General features: G+C 39.7%; 1 long non-coding RNA gene across 1 annotated transcript in view; it reads left to right on the forward strand.

Annotated features, from left to right (window-relative positions):
* Positions 1–4,017: 4,017 nt before the first annotated feature.
* LOC110478606 (uncharacterized) overlaps positions 4,018–22,029 on the forward strand; it is a 50,422-nt gene continuing 32,410 nt past the window's right edge. Inside the window, exons 1-2 of the long non-coding RNA XR_002466793.4 lie at positions 4,018–9,137; positions 19,841–20,213. This is a non-coding gene — a long non-coding RNA (uncharacterized LOC110478606). The remainder of the gene's footprint in view (positions 9,138–19,840; positions 20,214–22,029) is intronic.

The following is a 22,029-nucleotide window of genomic DNA, read 5'->3' on the forward strand; positions in this document are numbered from 1 at the left end:
AGTGCCTCCACTCCCAGAAATTTTCCAAACTCAAAAAGGCCTTGAAGAAGCTGATGTGACACTGAAGTTTGCCTTGCTTCCAGCGGTGGGTAACACTAGATGCCTCTGAGGATCCTTCCCAACCTGAAGTATTTTATGATGATTTTTATAATTTTCCCAAAAGGAGCTGTCATGTTTCTATTTAACTGAGAACTGTCAGGATTCAAAATATTCCTTCTGTCCATTTTTCAGCAATGCACCTCTGCCACACCTTTTTTTTTCAATGGACCTGTTTGGGACCATTATTTCTCTTTCTGGACAGCAAGGCAAATGTGCAAACCACCCCTGGAGACCTGTTGCTTAGCATAAAAAAAGTGATGTGGGAACAGGGATGTCTCTGTGTGTCACTGTGGTTCAAAACAGAAGTGTTAAATCTTGCAGGCTCATTTTCTCAATAATGTCAGCAGATGTGACAGGGAGAACAAAAGCTGAGAGGTCCCATTAACCTTCTTCAGAAAACAAGTAACTGCGTAAGTCAGTAAGATTCATTTCTTCTGTAGAAAAAAAAAATAAATAAAGCCTTGAGCAGAGGTGGAGAAGTGATTTTTAAGTTTTAACATTTCTCAGTAGTGGGAAATGAAGACTGTTTTGAAGTCCATCCATCTGCTCTGCCTTCTTGTGAAGGTCTTTTTCTTTCCCAACACTCTATCTTTAGCAGTTCCTGTGGTGGTTTTTCCCTGTCACGTGAAGGTACTCAGCAGAATTGGCAGTGAGAGATTTTTTGAATGACAGCCTGAATTCTTACTGCTCCAAGCATTTCCTTGTGGGTGCGTATTGAAACATTTCTGCTGGACCTGGAACTGATAAAAAATTCTCTGTAGCTGAATTGTGTGTAAGCTTGCATTCTTCTTGCATTCTCATATAAAAAATTTCAGCCTTGTGGAAAAAAGGAAAACTTACAGCTACAGTTTTCTAGATGTTTTAATGTCTGCACATCATGTCTGCTTTTGGTCTTCATTGGCTTTCTAGCAAGGGCATGCCACATTTTCCACTCCTTTGAAATTCCTCAAGTTTTGTGTATCCTGTTAATTTGGTGGCTATGGGGAATGTGCCTGTTCACATCAGTACATATCTCCAGCTCACTCGCAATCACTGTCATGCTGAATGCTGTCCACGTTTCCTGCTGTGTTTCCTGGTTCCCATCATTTCGTGTCTGCAGCAAAGCTTCATCCCATTACCACGTGGTACCTCTCTGTGGAGGTTCTGCTGTAGAAGTCCCACCCTGTGTCTCTAGCTCCAACTATCCAGTTAATTTGGGCATAAACAAGTCCATCTTCACCCACACCAGAGCATCACAGTGCTCAGTCAATTTTCCTGCAGCTGCATCCCATGGCATGAGCAGCAGTCAAGCTTAATTTCTGCCTTCTGCAGCCCCTGGCTGAAGCCCTGGTTTACTCAGTTCTGAGCTCAGCTTGCTGGTGAGTCTAATAAAAAATAAGTTTGTAGTATTCTTTTGTGTTTGGATAATTAACTCTTATATTTTTTCCTCTAGAGCATACTTCTCTTTACTCCCAGTGTGCAATGCTCTATGGTTTAGCTGAAGGCAAGGACATTTTTCTGTTATAAATGTGTGTTAGCAGCAGCAGGAAGCTGCTTTTCTGATACCACCCACAGAATTCTGTCACCTTATAGCAGAATCTCTACTAATCTTTGGCCCTTCTCCAAATCCTCCAAAAAAGGGGGGCAAACCTCCTAGTTTCATCACATAAAGGACCAGACTATTTGTCAAATGATGGCTTTAAGGACACTGCTGTAAGCAAATCAAGTAGCTGTTCTGCAATGTCCCTGTCCTCATTCAATCTTCCAGAGGGGAAGAAATACGGGTTAGGCTGGAAATGAGATGAAAGGTTTGATAAAAGCTGTAAAGACAAACTGCACGTGTAAGTGACACAAATGCATCTCAAGGAAGTGTCTGCTCTGCCTTTCCTGTTGGACAGTTCAGACTTCAGCTAATCTTGCATGGCCATCTAATCAGAAACTTATTGGGACAAAGGCATCTTACAGCCTACAGCAGCTGCACACTGTTAATGTGTTCACAAAATATGAACAATTGTAGTTGTGGAGACATATCTTAGACTACACTTTAATGTGCTTTTGCTGAGTAGGAGCAAAATGAACATCTCTGTAATTAATGCTGATGACAGCAGCAGCTAAGGCAAACCTGAACTGACTGCAGAAGTACCCCAAGCAGGCTAGTGAACAACTAAATAAAGAAAAAAATATAAGCGCCTAATTAGATTTTCATATCCTTTTGCAGGTGCTTGATTTTGCTGAAGATGTATCTTTTTGAACTGTGTTTTATAGCCACCATTACCATTTCTATTGTACCAAACCCCCCAAGTGTGTTGATTGCTTTTAAACACAACCCAAACAACTAAAGCACATTTCACATTTTCTTTTTATTGGCAGTATCTATCCTCATTTTCTCACAGGAGACTAGCTAGATTCAATATAGTAACTGCAGCCAACAGTCCATCTCAGCACAGCTCAGTTTTGTACCAGTAATGAAATTTCACACATGGGTTTTGTTTCATTTAGGGCTTTTAAAACCATTTCATGAAACTGGAATTGTCTCTACATTAAAAAGCAAATTTCCAAAAGGCTTTTGTCTGGAAAAGGTAAGATGGAACACTGTGATGGTACATTTCCCAGGAATTTAAAGAAGAAGCTGTTGGTCCCTAAAAGAACAATGTCTGCTTAAACTCTAACTGCTCTGTAATTTGACACGCTTACTCTTTGGAGACTACTGTGAAGATCTACTGAGTTGTAGAAATGATAGAACCATGCCTAACCAAAATATGAAAGCTGAGAATGAAATTTGAAACTAGATACTGATATTTTGCCTCAGCACAGTTTCTCATAGGTAATCCTTGAAAGATTAATAGCTGGGAGTCTGTATCACTGCTTTACTGTCATCAAGCTGAGAAGTTTCAAGCTGTACTCTCACTAAAAAAGAGTGCTGAAAAATTAATGTTTTCCTAATTGCAAACAAATTATATATTAGCTTGTATGTCTTTACCTTGTCACCTAATCGCAGATCTAAAGAAGGTAGACAAGAGTGAATGCATTTCTTTCTGAACTGGTAGGTATTTTTAAGTGAATGTAAAATGGCTTTTCATTCATACTAAGACAAAAAAAAAAAAAGGAAACAATAATACTTCTTATCAGGACTCGCCAGCTTTATAGCATCAGTAGTGTATGCAATGTGTTTTTTCCAAGTACAGCATCCTATCTAATATTACAAAGATAAAGAAGTGATTACTTAGTATCAAAGGGCATATTGTTAGCTGACTTCTTTGATCTAAGATAAATTAATGGATACAAAAATATGAATTTGAAACACTTGTACTTCCCTTAAGCTGTAGAAAGGCATCACGTATCTCCCAAGTTAAAGCATTCTGCTATTAGATTTCAACTACTGGCAGCTGCTTTCTTGAAAGAAATTCCTTCAAGGAACTTGATAATCCTGGTACTTAGTTGGAAAAGCTTAATACTGCAAATGCAGAGGCTAAAAATTGCCTCTTAGTCTTGCATTTCCATTACAAAAGTCCTTTTCACTCTTCCTATACATGGTGCTGGAACAAATGTAATGTAATGCCAATATTTTATATAACAAACTAATGGCTGGGGGAGAGGAGAGGAGAGGAGAGGAGAGGAGAGGAGAGGAGAGGAGAGGAGAGGAGAGGAGAGGAGAGGAGAGGAGAGGAGAGGAGAGGAGAGGAGAGGAGAGGAGAGGAGAGGAGAGGAGAGGAGAGGAGAGGAGAGGAGAGGAGAGGAGAGGAGAGGAGAGGAGAGGAGAGGAGAGGAGAGGAGAGGAGAGGAGAGGAGAGGAGAGGAGAGGAGAGGAGAGGAGAGGAGAGGAGAGGAGAGGAGAGGAGAGGAGAGGAGAGGAGAGGAGAGGAGAGGAGAGGAGAGGAGAGGAGAGGAGAGGAGAGGAGAGGAGAGGAGAGGAGAGGAGAGGAGAGGAGAGGAGAGGAGAGGAGAGGAGAAGTGCTGTAGGTATTCAAAGAACAGTGGGGACATTCCCATGGCTGCAGCTCCCTGGACCCTTTGTGGCTTTTAGCCAATAGCTCCTGAAAAATGATTGTTTAGAAGCCTTAGTTTAAATGCTTTTAAAGATGCAGGCTCTGCTTACTCTTTTCTATGCATGTTCAGCATTTTAAGGACACATTTTGTTTGTGCCATTGGACCAGTTATTGTCATAGAGAAGGCAGAGAAGGTGAAATAGCCTCACACATGCTAAAGCGGCCCATGTACTTTTGTGCCAAAACATAGTTTACATCAATTTTCCTTCACCATCTTTTCTGTCCAACAGATACTTTTTAAACTATCTGTTCCTCAGTATTTGCTTATAAGCTCACGGCAAGGGTTGTTTTCCTGTCCTACAGCACAGCATGTTCCGTATTAGTCCAAGGACAAAAAAAGGATAGTCAACTTACAACTTGCCACATGATGCCAGTATTCCATTGAATTTCTCTCAATTGGGATTGCAGGTAGAGCAGATGATAAGTGGCTTTATGTATTTATTTAAATGATACATCATTTTTCCTGTCATTGTCATGCCAGCAGAACCTCTGCAAATGTGAAACTTCTCACTGCAGTCCTTATGAGACATGCATTTTCAATTCTGCTCCTGTGAGCACTGGCACCTGCACATTAAGCACATCCTTCAACCTAGCCCTCGTCAACAAAACACTTAAGGATTTGACTGAGTGCTCTCCTCAACTGGGGCCCTCAGCTCCAATTCTGAGCTCATTGCATTTGGTGGAAGCTTTAATGAGAGCTGCAACTTGAGCAGCCTCAACCTTCCAGCTTCAGTGAATATTTGAAGTGCCCTTAAAAGTTTTTATTCTACTTTCCTAACCTTTACTGTTAATATCTCTTCCTACTGCAACTCTCCTTAAAATATGGAATTTTTCATGCCTTATTTGTTTTGGTGTATTAAGTGGAGGACTAATGTAGTGTTGTGGGAGAGCATTCTGATTCCTTTCTGGGGAGAGTATTTGTTGGGTAGTTGATTCTCCTCCAGATGGAAGCAGAGGCCCTACAGGTGCCTCAGCAGAGCACTGCACAGCCCTGCAGTCCTCACACCCAGTATTTGCAGCAATTGTTCTATCACACTTCCAATAATAAGGAAACACCCTTTCTTTCTCCTACTCCCCTATTTTACATCATTTTCACCAAGCACTGCAAACTCTTAATTACACAAAATCTTCAGGAAAAAAAATTAAGTGTTTATACAGCTACAGATTGTTTTCTCTATTTTTTAAAAATATGAAATAGTTACTTCTAGAGTTCTTTTATTATTGAAGACTGAGGGTGACTCATGAAAGGAAGTAAACACAGACCTGGACCAAAACACTTATAAATGGGAATTGAGCACGTGCTCAAATAAATGCCTTTATGATTAAAAGCTAAAATAATGCCCCATCAATTGAGTTGAACTTTTCCTCCAGACCTTTGAACAATGATTTTTGCAAAAAATTAAGGAAGGAGAGTAGCATGGCCTCCAATATTAAAGATAAAAGCACTTTCAACTTGCATATATCTAAAAGTGCATTTTAATTTAATTCCAGGGATGTTAGTTCTTTCAAAAATATGACTTTGAAAAGCCACTACTCTTTGAATTAATTGTCTACTGTATATTTTTAATATGTGAGTCAGATCAAGTGCAAATTGCCTTTTAGAAGTTGCCAGATCAAAAACTTGTTTTATCTAGGGCTGACTTTTCCCTTCAGGTTTAATATCTTTCTACTCATCAAAAGGTGTCAAAGTTCCCCTTTTCCAGTACAAGTATAGCAAGAAAAACCATCATTTTGTCTTTCTTGTGCTCATTGCCATTGAAGCAGTATCTACACAGCAGTATTTTCAGCACTGAATATAATTAACAATGATTTACATAACATTTAATAACATTTTAAGAAGATGAAATTTCATTACAGTTATTGAATTATTTCCCCACTTTCAAGTTCTGCATCACAACTGAACTGATTTTTTTAACATGCAAGTTGCATCCTAAGAAACGTATTTCAGTCAATTAGTATTGGTATTCTGAGGGTACTCTCATTCTACATCTCTCTGCTTTTATTCCAATTTAGAAGCAGCAAGAGGTTAACCAGGATTTAAATGAAATACAATAGACAATAATTCATTCTATTGCATGCCTGAACCATTTGCAATTATGAATAGTATTGAATTTTTGTAAACTGAATTTCTAATTGAATTTCAGGAAACATTTGCGTTCATTACATTTTATAAAGGATAAGAAGTGTTGCAGAAGGTTCAAATTTTTTAAATTAACTATTAAGCAAGGTAGGCAGTGTTACCTTTCAATCATTGATAGAAGAGGCAGCAAGAAAGAGAGATTAGCAAAGTTAATACCAGCAATAAACCCTCCATCTCAGAGGTAAATAAGATACTTAGGTAGATAAGATGTTTGTAGCTCTTCTAGACCTGATGATCTCCATTCTTTGACAGAAAAAGCACTTGCTAAAAAGATGTGGGAGCCAGCAGCAACCAGGGATTGCTCTGGGGATTCAAAGAGGAAATAGATGAAGCATCATAAATTGATCTCATAATTTTTGCTTTCCCCCCTTTCTTTAGAAGGAGAAAAGGTGAGGAGGAGCAAGGGAGCTACATAGCACTCAGCATAACTTAAACACCCAGAAAAACTCTGGAAAAGATAATTCAGCAACACATTCATAAGTAACTAGAAAATTATGAGAATAGTTGCATAAACTCTCTTCTTGACTGACTTGTAACATGTAACTTGTTTTTTGCAGATCCAAGTAACTCTTTTTACAGTGGAATAATGGCATTTGTGGGTAGAATAGGAGTGTGAATATTTTACACCTGGTTCTTAGCAAGGCTTTTCATAATGTTTAACATTATATTCACAAGTCAGCTACAGGATCATCGTTTAGATGAAAGAACCCTAACCTGCAAGCAAAACTAAGCTCGAGAAATACTTTTCAGCACTTTCTTTACAAAAGGGGAAGATATATTTATGCAACTCTGCAGGATTTTGCCTTCTAGTTTGCTTTCATTGGTGGTCTTGGTAAATTAACAGATAGGGTGCATATATTAAAAAAAAAAAACAAAAAAAAACCACCAAAAAAACAAAAAACCACACAAAATAAAAAACAGTAGGACTATAGCTATGCTGCAAGGCAGAAAAAGGAAATGGAGAAATAATCTGAAAAAATCTACACATTCAATAGAACATCTGGAAAGTGCTACACACAACCAGATATATTCTACTGAACTAAAAGGGAATGGGGAGCACAGGACTCCAGTCTCCAATATAGAGAGACTGGAGCCTTGAGCAATCATTGATGGTGTGATAGTTAACAAGTCCAAATATTGGCAACCCAGAAGGCCACCAACGTCCAGGGGCGCATCAAGCTCAGCATCACCAACTGGACTATTCTGTTCTACAGAGCCATTCTCCAGGGAATACCCTGACAATATCATGTATTTTGAGCTGCATGTGGGTCTGAAAGAAATGGAAGTACTATTCTGGGATGTATAAACTACAAGTACAACCAACACATAGAGCAATCCTTTAATTCTGCTTAGTAATGCTAAGACCCCTGTTGTAATCTTCAGTCAGGTTTTCAGCAGCATTTCCAGGAAAGAGAGGAAATGTTTCTGAACAGGCTGGAAAAGCACCTCCAGAGCAACTGTAAGGCATGCAGATGCACGTTTGAGAATCTATCCAGAAATACTTCTCCAGGCTTTTCTGAACAAAACCAAAGCACAGGAGATTATACAGTACATTCACAATTTTAGCTTTGTGTGTATTTATTTTGTGTTTCTGCTTCAAAATTTAGCTTAGTCAAAATTTAGTTTGATCCATCTCCTCATGAAGTTTAGATGTTAATGAAATATAGGAAAGAAAACACTTTTTTTCCCTTGTTCTTTCATTTTTGTGGATGAGGTTTTCCATATGGTGCTTTTGAACAACAAAATCAAATATATATGCTCATTGGATACACTCACAGTTACTTCTGCTTAGCTTTTGTTTTTGTGGTAGTTTCTTCAACAAATACAGGTTTATTCTTAATAACATACTGCCATCAACTTGAGGGGTCAAAACTGAGAATTCTGGATTCTAAGAAATTTGAAGATAATCCCCTTTCTCATAGGACTCCCTTTGGCTGTGAGACAGAAGAGTAGTGTTTTCTTCTGTTTACAAAGTTTTGCTGTGAAAATTTCTCCTGAATCTTTTCTATTAATCTACTTTCTTGGAAAGAAAACTCCTATTGCATACACTGGGTTAATCAAAAATATTTTGGTTTAACTGGAACAAATTTCTGTTTCCAAATCCAATTAAAATAAATTTGAGACTAATTTTAGATCACTGGCAATGTTTGAAGGGAATATGCAATTATTTTATCCTCACATAGAATTTGTGTATCATTTTTTCTCAGGTAAATGTCAATGGGCCTCATTTGTGCAGAATGTTCAGATTAGTATCTTTTAGCATGAAAAATATATGCTTCATTTCTATCGAGTTTGAGATCATGCAGAAAATGCTATTCCTTAGGTGTCAAATTTTTTATGTCACTTAGTCACATATTTATGCCACTTCTCTTCTGAAATGAGACATGGTATTTAGAATACTGCAGATGGAAGCAATCTCTAAATCAGTCATGCAAACTACTAGCTGTTTTATCATATAGGACATAGATGTGAGACCTTTTCAAATCCTCTTTTACATGTTAACAAAGAAATTGGCCTTTAAAAAAGTGATAAGGAAATGGAGTTCAAAAATATCTGCAAAATATCAACTGGATGGTGTCATTTTAGCAGGATTCCTGGATCCTTCTATGGTGTGGGATGCTTGAAATCCTAACATAGATTTTATTTATCTGAAGCCTTACTCACTCTTCCGTCAGCATCGATGCTGCCTCAGCAATCACCACCTGGCTCTCTGCAATGGGGAAAGAACTGGTTGCCTCCCGTGTTTTGCCAAATCTCGTGCTAAGAATTAGGGCACCAGAGGGGTTGCAGCAGGTGTTCAGAACCAGCTGAGCATTTGCTTGTTCCACTTTGGGAATACAGAAGAAAATGTGAAGCTGAAGTGGCTCTTAATAGTAAGTATTTCATATTTTTTTTTACATTGACCAACACACTGAACAGCAAATGTTTCTTGAAATGGAGAAGGGTGAAGCCAGCCTCTTAAATCTTGTCTTCTTTCCCCATATCCATGGTGGCAATTAGCAACGTGGCTCTCTAGGTTCAGCAGGCCATTACTTGTGCCCAGAATGGACTACAAAATGAACTGTCAGTGTGGCAGATTGTCTCTGACAAGGATAAAAGGATGAGATCTCTCCCAAGAGCAGAAAGGAGGATTTGGAGCCCAGGTTTTGAAGGTATTTAGGAACCTGAGGATGTAAAGAAACACTTGGTGGTTTATCCATGGTATCTGGTTCGTTATCTCATTGCCTGATAGCCTGGCCCGAGCCCTAGAATTAAATACTGAATGTGAATGGGATGTTGGCATGTCATATGTGGTTCACAGGGAAATGAACTGGTTTGGGAACACGTCTTACTGCATAGTTATTCTTACTGGATATCCAGGGAACTCATCTTGATGTGCTGCACTGTCAGTATGAAGCTTCCTGGTGGTTTCCAGGAGTCACATAGACCCCCTTGGGACCCCATTGCCTGTGCCTGGCTCTGTCTGGCCCCGGCCGGAGGTTCCCTGGCTGTGCCCAGCCCGGTGCGGGCGCGGGGATCGCTGCGGTGGGGAGCGCAGCAGGGACAGAGCACGGGGAAACCGAGGCACGGGAATGAGGGAAGGGCACTTGGCTGAGTTGCCAAATCTTTAATGACGAAGTTGGGGTAGAACAAGTGAACCAAATCTGAACAGACTACTTTTATAGGGTAGGGGGAACACGGGGAGGACACAACCTGTGACCAATAGGAGGGAATTGGGGGAGGGGTGCAGGGTGAGGGCTCCCCAATAGCAGCCAACATGGGGAGGGAGAAAACCTTACCCAATTCTGCTTTGAGGAAGGGATGAAAGACAGGGAACACTCTAGAACCAAAGAAGCATGCTATCTTTGACAGACAGGGGTAAGACAAGGAACAAGGGAGATATACAGGTGGATTGATATGTAGATTGACATACATTTTGGTGGGGAAAACTGTGGTAAACAATTCAGGACTGAACCATTAGGGAAGCCAAATGCGGTACAGAGACTGAGCCATTACAAACGTATAACAAGGAATATAAAATCATACTACAGAAGAACCAACTGTAAAATAACAGACTACCACAATTGCCCAACCCTCCTTATTTTAGTTCTTGGCAAGGCATTCTGCTTCTCAGGAAGAGGCATGTGGATCAAGAATAGGGTAGGCTGGTACTGTGGGAAGGCAGCAATGAATTGCACAGTATTAAACAGTTGTAGCTGTGCAGCTTATATCAGTCCAGGTGAAAGCTTTGATTAAAATGCCTGCGTCTCTCTGTAAGGCTCTTTGAAGATGGACTTAGAGTCTGTAATTCCTTCCACGGAATTAGATCTCCCAACCAAACCAGTCCCTCTCCAGGGCCTGTGTTACTGACATCAATTACTAGAAATATTCATTATCAGAAGAGTAAGACCATGATTCAGATTTTTTACTCATTAGTTGAGGATCTTCTTGCCAACTGTTGAGAAACTTATCAGCTTTCTTTTTCACTCATACATCCCACTTGCATCAAAATGAAGGTTTTATTAGGTGCTTTGCATTAAAATAGAGATAAAAGGAGTATGTTTGCTTGAAGCAGAACAAGACAGAATAAGCCAGATCTTCAGCTGATATACATTTGTCAGGGCTCTGTAAAAGGTAATGAAGCAATACTAATTTGCACTAGTTAATCAGCTGAGCTTCTCTCACAGCAACTCCTCTGCAGTTCTCCTGGTGATGACATTGTAGCTGGATGGAATTCTGGCTCAGATGGAGTTAATTTTCCCCATTGCAGCCCTCACAGTGCTGTGGGTTGTATGGGTGTCTAGAAAGGTGCTGATAAAACACCAGTGGTTTGGCTACTGCTGCACCAAGACTGTCTTCCCAAATTTCTCCCCTCAACAGTAGGCCTGGACAGGGGGGAAGAACTAGAAAGAGAACCTAGCCAGGATAGCTGACCCAAACTAACCAAAGGGTCGTTCTGTGCCGTATGAAATATGTTCAACAATAGAAGCTAGGGGAAAGGAGGAGGAGGGCAACATTTGTTATTATGACATTTGTCTTTCAGAGCACTTGCTGAAAGCCTACCTTCTGCAAGGTGGTTGGACATCATCTGCTGATGGGAAGTAGAGAAAAAATAATTTTCCTTTGCTTCTGTACACGGCCTTTGCTTTTGCTTTAATCAACTGCCTTTATCTTGACACATGAGGGTTTTTTTTATCTTATTTTCTCCCTGCCCTGTCCTGATGAGAAGGGGAGTAATATAGCAACTTGGTGGACACGTGGCATCCTGCCAAAGGCAACCCTGGACAGCTTCTAGCCCATGCCTCAGATAGGTAAGAAATACTCTGAGTCATGCATCTGCTGAAGGTGGCTGATAGGCAAGATTAATTTGCAAGTAAATGGTGGAATTCTTACTCTTTTTCCTGAACTGTCTTTTGATATTACTAGGCAGAACTGCTCTCCTTTACCTTTGCCTTTAGGGCAAGGAATTTGCATTTTTTCATGATGGCTTGGAATTCATCATGTATACTTAAGAATGATTCTCCAAATCTGGCTGGAGACGCACTCCAACCTCTCTGGTTTTCACCTCTTTTCTGCTTCCTCTTGCTTCTCAATTCTTAGGCAATGAGGAGGTTTTTTCTTACCTTTTCTACCCCTTTTAGCAATCTTTCCCTCTATTTCACTCAATTAAATATTCTTATGATACCACCTGCTCAGAAAGAATCAAATATCGTTTACCTTATATACGTATATTTCTGGCTGATACTGCTCTGCCTTCTACAGTAGCAAAAGAAAATAAATTTAAATAATTTGGATTTTGAGTAAGTAATATATGTTTAAGGGATTCCATTCTGTTGTATTATTCTGAAAACACAGACAACCTTTGGCTTTCATGAGCCCACAAGCTGAATCAGAACTGTCCCACTTAAATACCAGCTGAAGCTCCCAAGTCCTTTTGCGGACATCACTGTTTAATTCATGCAAACTGGAGGAAAAAGTGATGATAAGCTAAGAGAAGTGTCCCTCCTGTTTTGCCTCACCAGGAAGTTAATACAGTTTTCATGTCTTGTGACATTATTTAGTGTTCCCACGAATGGCTGCATAATCACAGCCTGACAGCTGGGGGCACTGGGAACAGACACAAGTCCTGTGACAGCAAGGCTCTGGGACAAATGATACAAAGCAGGTAATGAAAAATTTACCAGAAAAATAGCACTTTCATTCTGCTCAGAAAATAATTTTTATCTCTTCCAAACACATTATTTTAAGAAATTAAATTTTATTTTTATTCAATTTTTGTGGATTTATGTGTGAGTGTGTGAGCTGTATGAGCTGGTTTTCCACTCAGAATTCAGTGTGGAAAATTCCTGTAGGTAGTTTTCTGTCTTTGAGTCACAGTATCCACTGAGATATAATATTCATTTCATTAGGCTCATCGGTGTTAATACTGTTCAGCTCCATCTAATGAAAACAGTAAATTAACATGTGCAGTAGTTATCTTTCACTTACTAATTGATATATGATGAAAGTTCCCTTGCTACCAGCTAGTACATCATCAAAGAGAGTAAGTACAAACAGTGGCTTAAAGGATTTTAAAAATATATGTTTGTAATTACAGTGATAGCCAGTATATGCTATTTAAGAGAAAAATGCAAAAAAAAATGTTGCTGCCATTGGATAACAAAATCTTATACAAATAATTTTCTTCCCTGGAAATTTGAGCAGCTATCGTATTTATGCAGGAATGGTCTTTGAATACATATTTCAGTAGCATTATGCACTTCAACATAAGGATTATTATTCTGAAATCTCTTCTCACAGTTAGTTTTTTTTGGTGGACTTTTAACTTTTGATCGTGAGCTTGCATCTAATTGAAGAAGTGTTTCTATGACTGACTGCTGATTGCTAGGCAGGAAAGCCTTGAATTACTAGCTGTTTTCCAGGAAGTTAAAATGGAGGATAGCAGATTCTCATCTGATGTTAATCACCTGATCTGCTTAAAATTGGAATGTGCTGATTCACATCAAAGGATGGGAAAGAAACTCCTCAAGGAAGCACTGAAGAGCACCTCTGAGTCTCACAGTACCCCAGAAGCCCAGGAGACTTTATCAGGCCTCAGCCAAACACCTGTTACCAAAGGCATCTTTGAATGTCCAGTAAGGGAAATAAATGAAAAATCATAAACTTCATCAGTACTGCCTTGTGGATGACTTCACTCTTCCTAAAAAGTCAGCAACTAACTTCCCCTTCTGTAGAAACATATGCCTACAAACCTTCAGAGGGAAAAAACGGAGACAGGCGAGAATTAAAAATGCAAAAAGGAACTGAAAATAATCCATTTTGCTGTAGGAAGTATGGAAAAGACTGCAAATAGGAGCTTGCACATCTCCCAAGTCATCATGTTTTAAAAAGGGAATGGATCGATGTGAAGAGGAAGCAGCCTTAGTCACTTTGGAGCCAAATGGATCTGCTCAGTTTCCAAGAAATCTCTGACCATGTCTTGCAGCATTAAAGGTACCCAAACACTGTAAAGGCACCAAGTTGTTTAAAAGTCATGCTCCCCTTGGCTTGGTGGACCTGCAGTAATGATCTGCTAGTGACAAAAGCTGGGGCTCCTCACTCTTGTGTTCTCCGAGTTCTCGTGTCCCAGCAAAGACCTTGCTTTCCTGAGACAAAGGTGCTGCTTGCTTCCTCCTGCTCCCATCAGCAGCTCAGTGTGTGCTGCCAAGCCACATGGCCCTGGCCATGAGGCTTTTCTTGGCAGGAAAACCCTGGGGTGCTCAGCGAGGTCACCCGAGGGCTGCTGTCCTCCCTGTATTTGTTTCAATTGGGCTGAGCTGCTGTAATGCTGCCAGAAAAAGGTCTGGCAGCACCTGCTGACACAATGTGGTAGGCAGCTTTCATTTAACTAGAAGTGAACTTTGTAAATTCAAGGTGTTTATTCATTATCCCGAACGATTTCTCACAATTATTTTTTCACAAGTATCTCAATATTGTTATACTCAGTATGGGCAAGCCAAAAATCCTGTCGCACAGACAGATGGAGCAAATGAAGGAGAAACTATTATAAATGCAAACAAAATTCTTTAACTGAAGGCTTTATGGTTTTAGGTTCTTGATTTTGTACTCAGTGGAGTGTCTTTCTCTTACATGTGATAACTCCTATAAGGCTGTGGTCTGTAAAATTAGTAATATATAGTGCAATGTATACTTACATTTCTTACTTCCTTATAATGCATTTTTTCACTTAACTTTATATGTTTGTGTTTTGCACTTAACTTTATATGTTTGTTTATATGTTTGTGGGAAGACTGTGACAAAAAAGAGATTAGTCTGAGAAGTATTTCTGAAACTCTTGTATAAGTCTGTGGAAGTATTTCTGAATTTCTTCCATAAACCTTAAATCATATAATGAGAACTATAATCTATAATTTTCCAGCTGAGCTGGAATGTGGGTTGGCACAGCCTCTGCCCCCTGCTTTCCAGATATTTTCCAGAATTTTGCTCTTTATTTTGTTCATTACAGAAGAATTTCCTATTGCCGAGGACTATATTGCTTCCATTTTTAGAGCAGTGCATTGTGTTCTTCTGTATCATTTATATTTGTTGTGGGATAAATTTGGTATCTTAAGTGATACTTCCCGTCGCTGAAGCTGAAAAGGTCTGTTTCTGGAGACTGATAAAAATGGCGAAATACAGGACTGCTTCAGTTCAAATGTTGGCTCTTCTTCACAAACTTCAAGTTGAATTACCACTGAGCAAGAAGCCACAGTGATGATATTGTGAAGGATTCATATTGTTCTGTATTTTTTGAAGAGATCAATGTTATTGTGGTAAAGGACATGAAGTAAGACACTTGTTATCTCTGTCCTTCTTTGAATGTGATGCCAGGTGTTAAGTTTTCCTTTTATTTCTGTCAGCCAAACTCCACTGCTCAGGTGTTACTGTACTGTGTTTTTTCACTTGTTGTGGGAACTCAAAATGTCTCTCAGACATTTTTAGAGGTTCCAGGCCTTGGTCAGAAGCATTCTAGACCCTGGCAGACAGCTGAAAAACAGCTGTGATTTTGAGTTTGAGCCATGGAATGAATTACCAACTTTGGAGGTGGAGCAAGCAGTCACAAAAGGTTAGATAGTATAGTAAAAGTAGTTACAAAGTAGAGGGGAAATTTTTTTTGTATTGTACAGGGGGGTTTTAGCACATGTACAGGGGGGTTTTCACTTTGTACATGAGGGTCAGAAGTTCTAAGATGGAGGAAAGTGGGCTGATCCTGTTCTTCCTCCTTCTTCTTCCTTACCTCCATGTTCTTGGTGATGTTGGCATTCACAGATTGGTTTAGAGTAGAAAAACACTTGGCAACGTAGGTAGTAGGTATTGGGGAATAATTGTAAACATGTTATACGTAATATATCTTATAAAAGATAGCAGCAGCCCTGGGCGGAGAGAGAGACGAAGAAGACAGCAGACACAGAGGATGTCAGGGTGTGTGTGTGCCTCTACCCAGGCCGCTGATCAAATAGCCACAGTCCAAGAACATAATCTGTTAGATAACTAGCAATAAACTGCCTTGAGACCGAACAGCTAAGCCTGCGGAGTTTTTCTTTGGAAGCACAGGTTGGAGGAGGAATTTCACCACCACATGTGGCCCCAAAACAAGGCTGGGGTTCTCACAACTTGTAATTAAAATCTCTAAACATGTTAGACTGGAGTGTTTAGCAGCATTCCGGTCTATTTAACTGACTTCTTATGAATTGCTGGGTCAATTGCCAACTGCCAGGCCAAAATGAAATATAGGTTTGCATTTATTTTCCTAGGCATTGTATTTAAGGTTATCAAAGGCTTAACCAATTCCCCAAGGCTTTCTTGGCTGAGATGGAAACTCTGGATCTAGGGCTTCCCTGGAATGATTTTGAGTGTTTCATCCATACCCTGTGCAGACACCTGGCCTCATCCTGCATCATTCATCTCCTGGTCTGAACAAAATGGTTCAATGTTTTTCTGTTGCCCTGGGCCCAGTCAGGCAGTGTGTAGCTGATGCTGCAGCTCACTAACAGAGTAGTAGTAAACACAACCTTACCTTCTACTGTTTTACTTCTTAGCCCACAAGAAACATAAAAGAGTATTCCTAATTGTAATTTAACTATAGCAATATCTGCTAGAAAAAAAACTAAAAAAAAAAAAAACCAAATAGTTTCAGGTGCCTCCCCTTTTCCTTGTCCTTCAGAGACTCATTCCTGGGTAATGCAACATATCCTGTGTATTCTTATATTATGTTTCAATGTATCAGGTAATTTAACTGCTGAATAAAACCATTGGTAAATGTCTAATGGGGGGGAAACAAGTTCTTAACACTCTTCTTGTTGTTCATTTTAGTAAGAATATTAGGGAACTCATGTTCTAGCATTATGATAATGATGGGAATTCTGCTCTTAAGAAATTTCAGTTATCCTCTGGATTTATTATGACCTTTTCTGTTTGTTAAGTTCTTGGGTTTTTTAGGGGGAGCACTGCTTTGCATTTTACCCCTGCTTAACAGCCTATTTCTTATGCTTGTTTCAATCCATCTCTGTGAATTGAGGTTTTTTTGACTGGCCTCAGTGCACTTGCACATTGCCAACATTGTACTCTGAGGTGATATGCAGAACTGAATATTGGATCATTAGACACTCATTTTGCTAAATTACATTGTAGTACCCTGGTATGTAAAGATCTGGTATGTAAACAATTGTATTCCTGCTCTAGTCTTATTTAGTTAAAATGGGGTTTACTGCTGGATACATGCACTATTGCTCTGACTCAGTGCAGTCATTTTTGTGTTACTATTTCTTAGGGTAAAAGACTAACTCTTAGGGTAAAAAAAAATAAACTCTTAATATTTTTAAAAATTTTTGTTGTTGTTGTTTTTCACTATCTCCTGAAATCTCAAAGTATTAGGCTGAGCATAAGAACCAGGCAACTTATCAGAACTTGGCTGGGTTCCATGAGTCTCTTACTCGTTATCCTGTGCTTTAGATGCTGAAAAAGAAACCAAAGATACCCTGTTCCTCTTCCATTTCTGTTAGGTTGCATGACCACCACCTGGTGCCCCAATGCACCTCTATTGTCTTAAAGAAGGGAGCCAGGGGAATTGCATTTAGTTCTTCCAAAAAATTTAAAGGAAGTGAGAACTGCTCTCTGTATATAAATAACTCAAGTCAGGAAAAACTCAATGGCATTATACCCATTGCTGGGCTGTGATTACAGCTAGAAACTGCATATAGCTCAGCTGATTTAAAATTATCCAAATATTAGATCAATTCTTTAATGATAGTTGGCAAACCTCAAAGAGAAGTTAGTTGGAGCCAAGGAGGGTAGCCATGGTCATTCATACCCCATCCTGACTCCCTGCCAAGACGGGCACGCAGTGCCGGCTGGACAGCCAGGAGTGCTTTGGTTTGTTGGGCTGGGCTGGCTTTGGCTGGGGTAGAGGGTTTTTTCCCTTCACAGTGGCTGAATTTGTGCTGAACACAGAATTGATAATAGAGAGATGTTTTTGTTATTGCTGAGCAGAGCCAAGGCCTCCTGTGCTTTTTGTACTGCCACACAGTGGTAGAGGGCTAGGAGGGCTTATGAGGCTGGGAGGGGACATAGCCAGGACAGGTGACCCAAACTGACCAAAGGGATTTTCCAGATCATGAGACATCATGCTTCATATAGAAAGTGGAGGGCAAAAGGAGGAAGGAGAGGACATTTGGAGCGATAGTGTTTGTCTTCCCAAGTCACTGTCACAGGTGATAGAGCCCTGCTCTCCTGGGGATGGCTGAACCCCTGCCCAACCATAGAAAGCAGGGAATTAATTCCTTGCATTGCTTTGCTTGTCTGCATGGCTTTAGGCTATTAAACTGTCCCTACCTCAACTCATGAGGTTTTTTTACTTTTGCCTTTTCCATTTTCTTCCCAATCTTTTTGGTAGGGGAGTGAGTGAGTCAGTGGTTATGTGGGGCATGGCTGTTGGCTGGGGTGAACCACAACAAGGGCCTGAAAAAAGCCACATTCACTTTAGTTGCCATGCTTTAGGAAATGAGCAGCCCTTGAGGTGCAACTTCATGTCCCAAATCACTGTTCTCTGAAGAGAATTCCCAGAGTTCACTTCTACTTTACTGTTTGTGCATCCTGTCTTCTGTGAACTTCCAGGTGCCTTTCTGATAAATTCTTTTTTGTTTAATATTGAAACTTCTTTCAAACAACCTTTAATAATAAAGCCATGAGGTAGAACTCTTTTTTTCCTATCTTTTTACTGTCATGTTTATGTATGAAGCAAATTATAATATCCAATAAATTTGCAGTCCTGTGAGTTTTTATAAATATTTAAAATAGTTGCACTCTGTAAAAAATTCCCCATGCATTAGAAATGCAAGACACTGCAAATTAAATTTATATTGCATATTTGAATATTGGATGTCAGTATATGCTAAAGTTATTTGGTCTAAAGCAAGTGAAATACCTAATACAAATGCAGTGATTTGCCTTGACACGGTGTCTTGATTCATTGGCAGTTTCTACAAGCACAGAAAAAAGATGGCATGCATTGCAAATTGTTCAGCAAAATTAACAATCAGATCAAAATTGTAATTTGCAAAATTAAATAGACTGATGTAGTCATGAAATAATATCAGATTTTGAGGCTTTTATTCCTTTGGCTTCTGTTGCTTATTTTCTTGCATTATGGATTTTCTTTCTCTGTGTCTTACAATATTACCTAGTCACTAGGTACTGGAAATACAAGATATGTTTATTTCCATCCAGACTCTCATACAAGTCATATTTCATTTGCTTCAATTTTCTGTCCTTGGAAGCAAAAATGAAAAGTTCTTCTGAACAGTCTTCAAGAAGTGTCCTAGCCACTGCTGTGTCACATTAATATTGTAGTTAATACAAATAATGGAAAAGGGAAACAAAGCAAAAGCACAATTTTCAGTGCTTAAACTCTGTCCTTCATTTCCCTTCTATTTCTTACAGATTTTAATGCTGTCTTCAAAATCATACTGAGAAATATTTTCAAATACAGCAAGGGACAAGCATTTTTCAGCCTTTCCAGTTATGGAGGTTCAGTGTCCTCTTGCCAGGGTCTCACAACCAGCAATCATATAAGAAACTGGCAATTTAGTTTCTTAGCTGTTGTCCTTACCTATTTCTTTTAACCAAAACAATTTTTTTTGGCCAAGAGATCTGCAGGTTTGAGGGCTCATAATAACCAGAAACTTGAAAAAGGCTACAAGTGTAGAAAATGAATATAGGTTCAAGATTTTAAAGAAAGAACAACTGTTAGTCTGGCTTAGCTTCCTCACTGCGGAAGTCAGAGCAATCCATGCTTTTTGCCTCATGCTGATCCACACAGTTTTAGCCCCATTTAAAACAGTGTTTCAGGAGGCATCCCATCCTGATGTGGAAGCATCTAGAGATGAAAAACCCACTTACTCAGCGAACTACCTTTTCAGTTCCCGAATGCACAGAGAAATTCAGTTGTAATTTATCTGGTTGGGGTACTGTTTTGTGTGCTCTTCCCCTAAGAGATTAGAATCTTTAATATAATACTACTTTATATCTGTAATGGTAATCTCGTCCTTCTCTGTTACAGACTGCAGAGACTGAAGCACAGTCAAAGGGGTAAAATGCAGAGCATGAAGCTGACACAGAGGCATTCTTCCCCAAGAAGTCAAGTGGACATAGAGTGACAGCCACGTGGTGCTTTGGTGCCATGCAGGGCATGGAGGGAAGAGATCACACAACCCAGACTGGTCAATCACTTTGAAAAACAGGAAATCAGCTGAGTATTATCCCTATGAGACACACGTGCAGTGCTTGATTCACAGCTCTTTTACTACAGAAGAGTCAAGAAGTGTGCCTTGGAGGTGATGTCCAGAGTTACGGATCAATTAACCTTGGATGGCAGCACATATGGCAGCACTTATGGCAGTCTCTGAGCACCTCAGGTCATCATCTCTGTGTTGGTAAGTAATGGGAAAATAGAATAGACAAAATGGAAGTAATTAAGATAAAGTGCTGGGGAATTTAATAGAAAAATAGTGTGTATTTCAGAAGCACAATTGCTGCTACCTAACAGGCACTGAGAATTCTATGCTTGTGAGAGGCCAGAAATGATCCTTAATCACCTGTCCTGTAAGAACACTGATGGCCATTGAAAAAAATTACCCCAGTTAGTAAGAGAAATGCCACATCCAAAAATCAGCACAGTCAAAAGGAGAGTTTAAATTTATTCAGCTATCAGTAGCAAGACTGGTAAAAGGTTGTTAAGTATGAGTTATGGCTCCATTCCACGTACTATAGCCTGCAGCAATGGATATTTTAATAAACTTCACTTGGAAGAAAATAAAATTATTTTTGTGAAAATACCTGAGGTGTTTTGAAGATACCAGAATCCAAAGAAATATATGGCAATCTCATGGCAAGCATCCCTATAATGCATAGAAGTGGGGAAAACATAAGCACGTAATGAATATAGAACAGGCTTGAGGAAATAAGTGCTGGTGAATTTAAGCAAACTGTGTGCCTTGAAATGTAAAACAACCAAAGTATATTTCTTCAGTACAACAGTGACTGGTAGAATATATTTATAAACTGCAGAGCAACTGAACTCCCTATCCCTAGTGCAAACCCCCTGCAGGAATCAAATGTTTTGATTGAAAAGGAATGGGGCCATCACACTAAGCCCATTAACAACCAGTTTGCCCATAAATTGCCTCAGAGCATGGTGTGTACCAGCACAACTCTGCAGCAGGCAGTGGCCACTCAGGTGGAAGAAGGAGGTGGATGGAGTGATGGACTGGAGAGAAGGGGCCATGGGGATGGCAGGGGAAAGGCTGCAAGGAAGACGTTTCACCACCTCATGTTCCAAAGTTACTGACAGAATCACTGCTTGTTGCTCCCATGACAGGCACCCCAGCAGCAGCAGGGAGGAGAAACCATTCTCAAGCACAGCAGTCTTGGAACTGTGGCAGATCCAGTGCTTCCTGGCAAAAAAAAAAAAAAAAAAAAAAAAAAAATCTTCTTTCTTTTGTTGTTATTGCACTAGGTACCTCCCTGCTTGGATTAAGTCTCAAACCAGCACCAAATTAAAGGCTATTTCTACTTACTGATATAAAGTTTTGTGAAGCACTCCATAGACAAATAGCACAAGATCCTTTCTGATGCATCAGCCTGAATGCTATAATGATATCTGTCAAATAAATGCTCTAAACAGAAGCAGTTATTTTTTTAGCACCCAAAACTAAGTTAATTAGTGTACACAAAGTTGTTACGTGTGAAGCAAGAGCAAGGCAAAATGTAACAAGGCTGCGGGCAGTTGTTCTGCTCATTTGCAATGAAAGGGTGGTCCAGGGACCTTAAGTCCTGCAGTTGATGGAGATGAGCACTCTTCATCAGCTGTTCTCCCAGCCAAGTCCATGACATTAGCTGGACTACGCATAGCTGGACACTGATTATGCACTTATTTTCCTAGGAGAGCACAGCATTTTAAAAGGTGTATTGTTCTTAGGGAGATAATTCTCAGGAAACCACTTGATATCTTTACCTGTCTTTTCCCCCTGTAAACTTGAGCAGTTTCAATGTTCATTGCTGTTGCTTCCATGAGGGAGTTCATCTTACTGCTCTAGGGACCTGGAGGATCACTTTGTCTATGCTATAGAAAATAACACTGCTATGGAAGGAAAACCTCATTTTATTTTAGAAGAAATCTTACTTCTCTCACTTTTTCCTGCTGTGTTTCTCATAAGCACCAGGACAGGTGCCTCTAGGTGGATGCCAAAT

This window comes from Lonchura striata, chromosome 3 (genome assembly GCF_050655825.1).
Source record: "Lonchura striata isolate lonStrDom1 chromosome 3, ASM5065582v1, whole genome shotgun sequence".
Taxonomy (NCBI): Eukaryota; Metazoa; Chordata; class Aves; order Passeriformes; family Estrildidae; genus Lonchura; species Lonchura striata.